This window comes from Phoca vitulina, unplaced genomic scaffold, assembly GCF_004348235.1.
Source record: "Phoca vitulina isolate PV1807 unplaced genomic scaffold, GSC_HSeal_1.0 scaffold19, whole genome shotgun sequence".
Classification (NCBI taxonomy): domain Eukaryota; kingdom Metazoa; phylum Chordata; class Mammalia; order Carnivora; family Phocidae; genus Phoca; species Phoca vitulina.
Window position 1 is genome coordinate 7837742 of NW_022589722.1, and position 12410 is coordinate 7850151.

Below are 12410 nucleotides of genomic sequence, written 5' to 3' on the forward strand. Positions count from 1 at the left end.
CCTGCTTCTCCCTCTCCCACTCCCCCTGCTTGTGTTCCTGCTCTCGCTATCTCTCTCTCTGTCAAATAAATAAATAAAATCTTTAAAAAAAAAAAAATAAAAAAATAAAAAATAAAATAAAAAAAAAGAAAAGAAAGGAAAGATACTACTTAGTTATAGGCCTTTTGTAAGCATAGTGTAGGTACAGCTGTCACGTAAACTGTTCAGCCGTTACAACGCCCTCGCATTTATGGGTCGTTCCCATTTGTCCACTGTTGCACACACAATGCTGGAATGAATGCTTTTGTAAACCTGTCTTTTTACAGTTGTGAATATCTCTTTAGGTTAAATTCCTAGAGGGAATTGTAGGGTAAAGTCTATGCACACTGTGTGTGTGTGTGTGTGTGTGTGTGTACGTGTACTAACACGCCGACCTCAGAAATGATGTACAAACTTTCATTCCTGATGTATGAGAGTACCTGCTACCACACACTTGTGAGACCAGGTTTTATTTATCTTTATAAAGTTACCAATCTGATAGGTGAAAAATAACAGGTTATTAGTGTTCTGATGACATGTTGTAGTTGTTAACGCTGCACACCAAATATTTCTGACTTTCCACCCCCTGATCCCACAGTAGGATTGAATTTAATGGGCTTTGAGGCTAGGTGATCTGTTCTGGCCACTGAGTTGTGAATACACATGACACTTATCACTCTGGGCTGAGTATTTCATTGCCAGTGCAAGACCTTACAGAGCTGTCTTTCACTCGGGCTATTGGTTGCCAGCAATAACATTCCAGAAACTGACCTGGTTCAAGTAATTGATTAACATGGATATGCCATTTTAATCAATTCTATGGAACAAAGCCTCTAGCTAAACCATGAAAAATATAAGCAAAAAAGAAGCCTTGGTTGTGTTAAGCAACTGTGATTTGGGGTTGAGTGTTACTGTAGCATTACCTAGACCATCATGACTGATGCATTAAACATCTTTGATCTTACTGAAATGAAACACATTTTCCTGGGACAGCTGGGTGTCAGTTAAGCACCGGCCTTCAGTTGGTTAAGCATCTGCCTTCAGCTTGGGTCACGATCCCAGGGTCCTGGGATCAAGTCCCACGTCGGGCTCCCTGCTCAGCAGGGAGTCTGCTTCTCCCTCTCCCTCTGCTGCTCCCCCTGCTTGTGTGCTCTCTCTCAAATAAATAAATAAAATAAAAACACATTTTCCTATATTTATTGACCACCTGTGCTTCCTTTTTTGTGACTTTTCTGTTCATGTCAGCACATGTTAACTTCTTAAGTTTACGGTACTCAACCATGCATTTGTCAAGGCTGAGACTGATCCCCACCAAGAACGAAGGGAGAGTGATGAGGTCTATGAATTACAACATGAAGTACAGGGCCACCACACAGCCTTTTTAAAGTTTTTAAGTTACATGTTTTCCTTTCAATGATAATGTCAAAAAATTAATACAAACATATTCTGGATCATTTGAATGGCCACTTTATAACTGAGGGATGCTATTCACTTTTAAGACCCGGGTGGTTTTGTATGGTTTCGGGTACCCCTACTTTACACACAGACTAATAAATAAAGAACAAATGTGAACTCAAAACATAAATAATGTGTTTGCACCAAGTAAGGGCCAAGTGATGTCCCAGCACATGGTCGACTTAAGATCAGGAGTGTCAGAGCAGAGTAAATGGAGGAAACCGTGGGAGCACTGAGTCATTGCCCAGCCCAACATCCACACGAGCAGGATCAACTCAACAGAATCGGCACAGCACTCAGCACCATTTTTATGTTGTCATGTGTCTCAGTTACGATCTTCCACTTGCAAACAACAGAAACAGATTCTGGCTAACTCAAACAATAACGAACTGATAGGAATAATACAAGAAAATGCAGAATTGGAAAAAGAAAACCGGTCTCAGAAAGAACCAAACCAGGACAGCTCCCAGGATCTCCGTACCAGGAATTCCTGGAATAGGACATTTTGGAGGCTGCCAGCAAGATGATTCAGCCCCAGCCATCTTCCAACTGTGTGTCTGTATGTTCTGGACTTAAATTCCTGGGTTCGTTTGGGTCACGTGCCATCATTTGCTGGGGTGGGGGAAGGGAAGTCGTATGGGACTTCAAAATGCTCAAGTCATCCATATGCCTGATGAAAATAAAAGGTTATATATTCTCAAAGTAAGTGTGAGATCTTAAGGGCCATTCCTAGAGGGCTTGAGGGATCTAATCCTCCCTGGGCAGGAAGAGTACATGAGACCTCTTCCTTAATTTTTTTTTTTTTAGGTAGGCTCGGATCCCCACTCAGTGTGGAGCCCAACATGGGGCTTGAACTCATGACCCTGAGATCAAGACCAGAGTGGCTGAAATCAAAGAGTCTGTCACTCAACCAACTGAGCCACCCAGGTACCCCAAGGCCCCTTCCTTACAAAGACTCTTCCTTGTAAAGGAAAGGAAACCGATGAAAAACCAGAGAGGCATTCAGGAAGAACATAAATTACAAAAGAACCTGTAGACTCCAGGAGAATGTGAAAAAAGGAAGTGCTCCTTGGTGAAATGGATGACAGAGGGGAGTGGAGAGGCCTGTTTCTGGCTAGATGGGGCCTCCAGAGGTCCTGTGTTGTTGGCGTCACATTCAAAGACACAGCCACCTCCAGAAAAATAAAATCAAACAAAATTGAATTCTTTGCTTAGTCTTTTGATAAAATATTGAAGTTGGGGTATATTTTTAAAACTCTTTGAAATACACTTCAGACACCTTTCTTATCACTAAATTCTCTTATGTGCTCTGCAGCGGCTTCCCCCAAATTAATGTTCTCCACGGTCTCTCTCTGTTTCAGAAAGCTCTACTGGACACTTTTCCTTCATTTGTGCCTCAGTTCACTATTATGGATATCAGCTGAGCCTCTTTGGATTTTTTAGTTTTCTTTTTACTTTACCCTATTTCCTCTATTCTCTACAACAAAGAAGCACCTAGGCAGTGACCTAGAAACCAATGGGGGCGGGGGTGGGGGGGTGGTGGCTAGAAAATTTAATCATCTCCCTATAACACTAACTGTATGTCACTGACATTTTTCATTTTCATTTAACTCACAATATTTGGTAATTTCCCTCATGACTTCCTTTTCTGGCGATGGGTTATTTAGAAGTGTGTTGTTTAACCTGAAACTAATATAACACTGTATGTTAATTATACTGCAGTTAAAATTTAAAAAAAAAAATAGAGAAACACACATTTTTTTTTAATTTAAAAAAATTTAAAAGGAAGTATGTTGTTGAATTTCCAAATATTTAAGGATTTTCCAGATATCTTTCTGTTATTAATGTCTGGTTTATTTGTTATTGCTGAAAAGCATATTTTTCTTTTTTAATTCTCTTTTGGGACTGTTTTACAAGGTCAATTAGGTCAATTCGGTTGATCTCTAAATAAGTGCAGTCTACCGTCAAATACTATATCCTATAACAATATACTTCCGATTCACGCCTCCCATCTTTTGTGCTACCATGCGGCTGCATTTTCCTTTATATGTGCCGTATACAATCCTATGGTGATGCGATTTTTGCTTTATTAAGTCACTTACCATTTTAGAGAAAATAGAGCTTAAAAAATTTTCATATTTACCTTCATTTATGTCATTTCTAGCACTATTTCTCTGTGCAGATCCAAGTTTCTGTCTGGTATAACATCCCTTCTGTCTGAAGAAATTTAAGATTTCCAGGAGTACCGGACTGCTCGTAATTCGTTCTTTCAGTGTGTGTTTGTTGGAAAAAGTCTTTATTTATCTTTCATTTTTGAAAGCTATTTTTGACAGTTTGTTCTTCTGGCTTGCAACGCTTCTGACGAGAAGACTGCTGTAATTCTTCGATCCTCTGCAGATGTCTTTTTTCCTCTGGCTGCCTTAGGGAGATACTTCTCTTTACCCTTGGTTTTCAGTGGCTTAGTAGGACGTGTCTAGGTGCTGGTTTTGTTTTGTTGTGGACCAGCTGTGTGTTACAGCAATGCATTTCGGACATTAGCGTGCATGTGCACCTCCCAGGGACCCTGTTAAAATACAGCCTTGGGCGCCTGGGTGGCTCAGTTGGTTGACCGACTGCCTTCGGCTCAGGTCATGGTCCCGGAGTCCTGGGATCGAGTCCCGCATCGGGCTCCCGGCTCAGCGGGGAGCCTGCTTCTCCCTCTGACCCTCTCCCCTGTCACGCTGTTTCTCTCTCTCTCTCTCTCTCTCAAATAAAAAAAAAAAAATCTTTAAAAAAAATAAAATACAGCCTTGATTGCAGAGGTCTGTACCTCGGCTTGAGTGTCTGCATTTCTAACAAGCTACCAGGTGAAGGCAGTGTAAGCAAGGCCTTGGCTCACTGGGCGGGTGAGAGAGGAGAGGAACTCACGTGGCAGCGATTTCTGACTTTTGGCCTCTTACTGGTCAAATTCATCCAGTGGGGCGTGACTACTCCCCCATATTCTGAGAGGTTATGACTGCCCCTCCAGGCAGCCACTGAGGAAGCCTTGCCTGTCTGGCCCTGGGTGTGAAAGATGCCCCCACAGCTACGGGGGCTGCAGGGCCTGGGAGGCTGAAGCAGCCATGGGTATTAGCAAAGGAGGAAAGGGCAGCCATCCTAGGAATGAAGTGCAGCAAAGCCAGGCAAACAGCAAGGTCCGAGTACTTAGCACTCTCCGAAAAAAGCATCTCTTTTCAAAATCTACATGTGGAGTGTGAGCTTCATGAAAGCGGGGATCTCTGTGTGTGGGAACCTAGAACGGTGGTCAGCACCTAGTAGACAGTAATAAACGTTGCCCAGTGAATATACCTAATGGGCGTTGAAGAATGCCAGCTTCTTGAAATAAATTGGGGGCAGGAGAGACAAAAAGAGGGGTGGAGAAAAAGAGACTGTCTCTTTATTTAACCTCATCTTCCTTCCCCTGTTGAAGGGTCGCTGCTCCAGATAAACGGAGGCAGCCACCAAATTCAAACAGAAACAGAAGAATCAATGTTTTGGCTTTTATGCTGGCTGAAAATTTCAGGGATTTTCATGGATAATTTTGACAAATGCAATTTTTTGCCTTAGGCACTGGCATTAGAATGTCCACTCTATTGTGAGATAGGGTTTCTCATACTTATGAAAAGATTGGCCTGTAGAGGGTGCTAGTTCACTTCCAAAACCCAAAATAAGTGCCTAAACTTTCACTGGGTCCTGGGAAGAGTTTACAGAGCAAGCAAGGAAGCAGCTTCTTGAAGAGCTAATGAAACATTTAAATTTGCCACATTTTGCTTCACAACCAAAGTTTAAGAAAAAAATGAAAGCACCCTGTGAAAAGACCAGAAGCCTTCAAAGACCTCCCCCTGGGAAAAGAAGCCACATAGTTTTTTTGTTTTTTTTCCCAAAAGCAAAGAAGAGAAGCCAGGCCGGGAGAAGCATCTAGAAGAAAATATTGTAGGTATTGTGAAGGAGAAGAAACCTGAGGCTGGGAGAAGTTGCAAGTCCAGGAGGTGAGGTTGGCAGGTCTCTGCCAAATTCCACCCTGTACTTCATGCCCAGACATGGGGGCTTCCGGGCCTGATGTGAGGGGTCCATAGACTCTGTAAATGGGGCGGGGGGGGGGGGGGGGGCGGGTGTTCTTCTGACAGCTGTTGAACTAAGCCCATCATTCTTGACACTGACCCTGGTTTCAGAACTCAGCAAGGATTAGGGGGAGGAAGAACCACTTGGGAGTTTTGAAATAATGTAGTTGGTCACAGGAGACTTAGTAGGGAGCACAAGCAAGCCTGGTAGGAGGGAGAAGCCTCTTCAAGGTTTGGATCTGCAAAGAAATCTTCAGAGAGGGAAATGGAACGGAACCCGCCAGTGAGTTCTCGTGAAAACTTTTGAGCCCTCTCGATGAGCAAAGGGAAGTTGAGGCAGCTTTGATGGTCCAGAGCTGAACTCAAGGTAGAGATTCTAACCTTCATATTCCAGTGATCAGATGCAAATTTTCAAGGAAGAGTTGGACTCAAAAATCCGTAAGAGTTGTGACACATGTTATTATATATGGTCCTTTCGATTGGCACCCGTCCTTGCTTTTGTCAGTTCAAGGTGAACTAGTGGCTTCACTGTTACGTTCAATGGCTAAACTTTAAACCAAATAAATAAAGGACAAGGGATGAATTTGCAAAAACAATCAGCCACCTCCCGCAATTTAATTGTAAAATCAGTCAAGTCAGTGTTTTGGCACAATGTAGGGCAAACATCTATTTTACCCGTGAACAATCTCATTGATTGAATGATTCATTTAGAAGACATAACTACAGGCTAAGATTTAAATCTTAAAGAAAAAGGTTTATCTGGCAAACACATTTTTTCAAGATTCTGAAATCAGCTTCTTTTCCTCTGCTCACCTTTCTTTTGTGGTTATTTTTAATCATCAGCCATGTATTCAAGGTAGAAAATCTATTTGAATGCTTAAAAGCCAATGTAAGCCTTACATAAGCCTAATACCAGCAAGGAAGGATGGAGAGGTACCAATTATGGAGGTCCTACCGGGAGCCACTTTAGACTTTATCTTATTTTGACCTCAGAACAACTAAATGAGAGAAGTACTGTTTGCTCCATGTCATGATCAGGGTTAACAATTCCAGGCTACGGACCGAGCAGGTAGTTTAAGTAAGTGAAGAAGCAGGTGGGTTAAGAAGATGTGTTGCCCTTTGGGGGGATGCAAACAATGTTTCCAGCTCCTATTTTTCAAGAGAAGCTGGAAGATTCGTGAGAGTCTCCTGGTTTTTAGAAAATGGTGGTAAGTAATTAAAAGAAATATTTCCAATGCTATGTGGACCAAATAAAGGAAATCTGGGGCTGAATCTGGCCCAGGGACTGCCATTTGGTTACGTCTGGTAGTGGGGAAAAAATAAGGCTTGGGAAGATGACATCACTATGCTGCACAGCTGCGGCAGGTGATAGGCAAGCACTTCCCAGAGCCCAGGATTTTCTGACAACACCATTCTTAGCTAGGGACACATGCTGCTGATGGGTTACATCTATGAAGTCCTTTTAAAGTATGCAAATGTAGCAAAATGCTTGTTTTTTAATCACAGTACATTGATCCAACTTAGTACAAGGTAAACAAAGGCAAGTAAACATTGGTTTCTGAAGGGAGTCAGCCTCAGGGCTGGACCTCCTCTGAGGTATCCTTCCCCTGCCTGTAAAAATGGGCAAATAAAAAACAAATTCGGATTTGGGAAGGAGAGGTTTTATTCAAAAGGATTACTGCAAAGGGGAAGACAGGAACTATCGCAATAGGGAGAAAACTCTGGCCATAAGGTCTCCAAGTGTCTCAAGAGTTAGTCAAAAAGTGTTTCTCTCTTACTAGGAGAAGGGTAAACAAGCTGGGTGTGAGGAAAGGGTGGGAGAGCAGGTCAGAGAATGTCTCACCCTGAGGCCAGCCTAGTTTAAGGAGGGGCCCTTAAGGAGGGGCTGCTTGCTGGCTCTTGCTAAGGGTGGACCAAAATTCTGGGACCTGGGATTAGGAGGAAAGCTTAACCAATGTTTGGTTGAAAAACACTTTGTCCCGATTGATCAGTGGGGGACAAGCTCAACTAATCATTTCTGAGGCAAAGAGCAAGAATGGGGAGGGGGGGTCCTATGTCTGGCCTTGTGATAGGAAAACAAGGGGGAGCGTCATGAGTCTTATGTAAGTCATGTGGAGAGGGGTGTTTCTTGCAGTAAGCCATTCTCCTGACACAAAAGGGTGAGGGTCTTTTTTTTTTTTTTTTAATTTTATTTATTTATTTGACAGAGAGAGGCACAGCGAGAGAGGGAACACAAGCAGGGGGAGGGGGAGAGGAGAAGCAGGCTTCCCCCTGAGCAGGGAACCGGATTCAGGCCTCAATCCCACCTGGGATCATGACCTGAGCCAAAGACAGATGTTTAATGACTGAGCCACCCAGGCGCCCTGGTGAGGGTCTTTCTTAACCTTCAGGTAAAACTCAACATGGTCCGAACATAGCACAAGATATACAAAGGCTGAGGGTAGGATTGTCAGGCCTAAGCTAGTTAAGTCCAAGGTCAGCATTCCCCACAGGAAAGAGGGAAGGAAGGAAGCTAGGAAGGTTCTGGTTTCTTGTGCAGAGGGGCAAACTGTTGTTGTTTTCTCGGGACTTCTGGCCCCTAGGGAAACTGTGGGGCGTGACATCAGCTCCGCCAATGTCCTGTGAGCAGGTGCAGGACTGGCAGGTCATAGATCATTGGTCTCTGGTCCCCCAAATCCCTGGAAATGATCGCGAGCCATTTCAGAATCAAGTCGCCAAGAGAAAATGTGGGACAAAAAGACTTGTTGGGCTTCATTCACAGCCATCTCCATGGCCATCTTGAGCCATCAAGGACTCCCCAAAATTCCAGGAATTGGTGATAGGGGCCTGTGCAGAATAATACTTTTCTTTTCATTACCATTTGTACCATCCCTCTGTCCCAGGTTGAGGTGACCTGGGAGATAACGTTTGCTGTGTTATGTCTATAGAAATGCTCAACATTCTTTGTATGCAAGCTGGCCACCGGGAATGGCTCTTAAATGAACTTTTATTTCATCAGATCCTCCTCCTATTTAACTTGATTTCATCCCTACCATTCAACTCAGGATTTATTGTCCTTGTCTTACATCCTAAAGAATGGAGAACTGTCTTTGAAGTGGACATGAGCAGTGTCACCCCAAATAGACTACTCATATATCATTGGAATTTTAAAACAACAAACAACAAAAATGCTCTCCACGGTTCTGAGCATCCTAGGAGGTCTTCCTATTGTTTAAGGGAGTATAAATTGCTGTCATTCTACTAAATAAACTAACATCTGCTGTCTGGCTGGCAATAAAGGCTACTCTCTTAAAATCTGTGTTTGCCCTCAACTTGAGTCACTTAATGTCCAGGACAGCACTGTCTCATAGTAATATAATGCAAAACACATGTCATTTGAAATGTAGTATATCGTAGTAGTAGCCACATTAAAAAAAAAAGGTAGAAACAGATGAAATTAAATTATCAATTTAATAATACATCTCATTTAGCTAAGTATATCAAAAAGATTACCATTTCATCAGGTAATCAATATAAAAAATTACTAATGAGATATTTTACATTCTTTTTTTCTTCATACTAAGTCTGTAGTGTGTATTTTACATTTGTGGCACATCTCGATTCAGTTTTGAGGGGAATCAGGATAATATGCCACCCCAAAATACGTCACTTTGGCATAAGGATTATTTTGAACTAAAGGCAGTTGGGAATCAACAGATGCAGGAAGAGTTCTCTGCTCTTCTTTATCTGCCTAAAAGCCAAGGCACACATTTCCTTTTGTAAGGATGGCCCCTTCCCTGTGCCAGGAAGGGAAGAGCCTCTGTTATCACTGGAGATGCGGAGATGAATTTGCCAACAACAGACCTTATTAGATAACCCTTATCTCCCACTAGGTCCCCCGTATATTTGCTAGCCATTTCTCCATGACTTATCATCCCTTCAAGTCCTAACCCCCTTTCCTTTGTTAAACTGGTATATGAGCCCCCAAGTCTAACCCCTTCTTTGAGTTTCACTTCCTTTTTATGAACTCCTATGCACATAAATCATAATACAAATTCCGTTGCCTTTTATCCTTCTAACCTGTCTTTTGTTCATTTATTTTGCAGGTCCCCAGTTACTGAACCTAAGAGGGTGAAGATTTTATATTTCAAGCACCCAATAGTATTGGCGCCCACAGTATTGGACAGAGCAGGTCAAGGAGAATGATATGTAGTATTGTTCTAATCTATACCTCATTTCCAATCTATACTTTTTTCTTATATAAAAACTATTCTTGTCAGGACTTCCTATGGTTGCAGAAATTCAATATAAACAGCATTGCATTTTAGGAACTGTAACAATTAATAGTTTAATTGAGGCTATAATATCTCACTTTTACATCCTTAAAGATTCTAGAGAATGAGAAAAAAGTCAGTCCTTTCTTAAGACTCCTTCATATTTTGATCCTGAAAAACCTGTTTTTAATAGCTTACCAAAATGAAAAAATAAAAAAAAAAGGTTAGTCTTAATTTAAAAATTATATGTAGTTTTGATTTAAAGACAAATAAACAAGACTAATTCAAAGTAAGGATCAGATTCATACCTTGCTGGGATTTTCTATTATGTAATCAACAGTGGTTTCTAGCAGTGCTTTCTTCTGGATCCAGGGTAGGCAAACTCTTCAGAGCCCAAATAAAATAACCACGTGTTCCGAAGTTAAGTTAAAGTATCCATCATTATGTTATAAATAGTAGGATATCCCATTCAATGGCTTTAATTATTTCAGATCTTTGAAACAACAAATGCATTTGATTAAACTATAATTTGCTTTATTAAAATTGAATTGAGGGCATATGTTCTGGCACTTCGGTTCTTCTTCCCAAGATGAAAGATGTTTCCTTTTCTGTTTGTATATTTTTTGGGGGTCTCATTTAAAATTTATACAAGGATTCAAGATCTAAAATCTAAGATTAGGATTAGGTGTAAAATCACTACATCCTTGTCATTTTATTCTTCCCACCACAATGCGTGTCAGACACAAAAATGAACTGCCAGACCTTTCGTCCTGCTTTTCTTCCTTGCTGTGCTTTGCTACAGCACTTGTCTCCTCCTCTGAATGAAGACTCATGCTGCGGCAGTGAAATGAAGATAATATTCCTTTTTCTTTAACTAATCTTTACCCCAGGGGACATTTTTTCATTGTACATTTCCTGGTGAAGGAGGAGATGAAAATTTACCATGAACAGGCCTGGTTGGATTTATGGTGCTATCAATTAAATATTTTGTGGTTTTTTTAAAAAAATATTTTGTTTTTTTATTTAGAGAGAACGTGGAGGAGGAGGCAGAGGGAGAGAAACCCAGCAGACTCCATGCTGAGCGTGGAACCTGACGCGAGGCTCGATTTCACGACCCCGAGATCAGACCCCAGCTGAAACCAAGAGTCCGACACTCAACAGACAGTGCCCCCCAGGCGCCCCTATCAATTAAATATTTGTAAATGAATGACCATATGAAGAAGGAGTTGAATGGATAGAGCCATAACCCAGGATATAACCAACGCCCAGGAAACTGGCAGCAGAATCAATACCCGGGTCGGGGACGGCTCCGAGAGTCACCCACCGCCCTTGCCCAACCTTCCAGGAGCGCTCCATGATGACTCTCCTCTAGAGGATTGTACAAAGGTAAAGCTGCAAAAGGTTACGCGTGTTTTTGGCAGTTAGCACAATTCCTCAAAGGGCCTACAGGCCTGATAAGATCTTGCGCAACTCTGCACACTCAGACTTCCCCACATCACAAACACAAAATCCTTGGCAAGCTGCTCCTCGGGTTCGCTGTTAACCTGACCTACTTGCCTAAAAAACTGGAACTGTCAAGAAAATGATCATTTCCTTCGAGTGACTCTACTGAAAGTCAAGTTAACCGCATTGTGATGCTGCCAGCCTTTTTTCTATCCTGGCTCCATCTCGGGAGTTTTAACCTAGAGACCACAGACTCCTACTCAAACCATGACTTTGAAATCATGGCTGTGAACTTCTGTAAGTAATGTGCCTATTATTTTCTTTTTTCCACCTTTTCTGCAAAGAGCTTCTAGTGGATTCATGAAAGCACCCCTGCTCAAAGCAGATACTCATAAACTGGGAACAGAGGCAAAGCACTGTTATAATCAGTCAACGGAGAAGAGCCCATGGATGCCAGGCTGCCAAGGGCCTGGCTCAGCTGCTTTGCGTCCAGAGAACAGACAAGCCTGGCCTGGCAATTTACATCAGCAGTGGGATGGCTTTTGGAGGGGAGACCTCAGTCCACTCCATACAGAACTGTCAACCACCCCGGGCTTGATGAATCAGAAATTTTAGCTATAAAGATCTTGCAGGAGCAGTTTATCAAATGGCTGTGCCTGGGTCTCCCTGCCACAACTACACAGAGACGGCGATTGAAGTTATGAGCATCACCTTTTGATACAAACAGCAAAGGAGGAACTTGGCCACAAGGTAACTGCTCTGTCACAGGGTGGAGTTCGCTGCATGTGAGGGATGGGTGAGGCCACTCATCTGTGGTTCAAAGTTTATCTAGCTTATTGAACCAAAAAAACACGGAGCAAAAAAAGCAACAACTGTATTCATTTTTTTATTCCAAATATTTACTGAATTCACAAACAGGAGCAATTTATCTCCCTGAGAATTTTTATGAAATTGTCTTGGCCCGTGTCCTTTTGATTAAAGAGGCAGAGAATGAGAACATACTTTTTCAGCAAAATTAAGTTCAGTTGCACTTTTACTCCTATAATTTAATTAATATGAAAAGCTACATGCTTTCTTCTACATTATCTAAAAGAGAGAGTATTAAAGGGTGAATTATAATAGTATACCATTTATTCCAGGAATATAAGGATGGTTCTAAGAC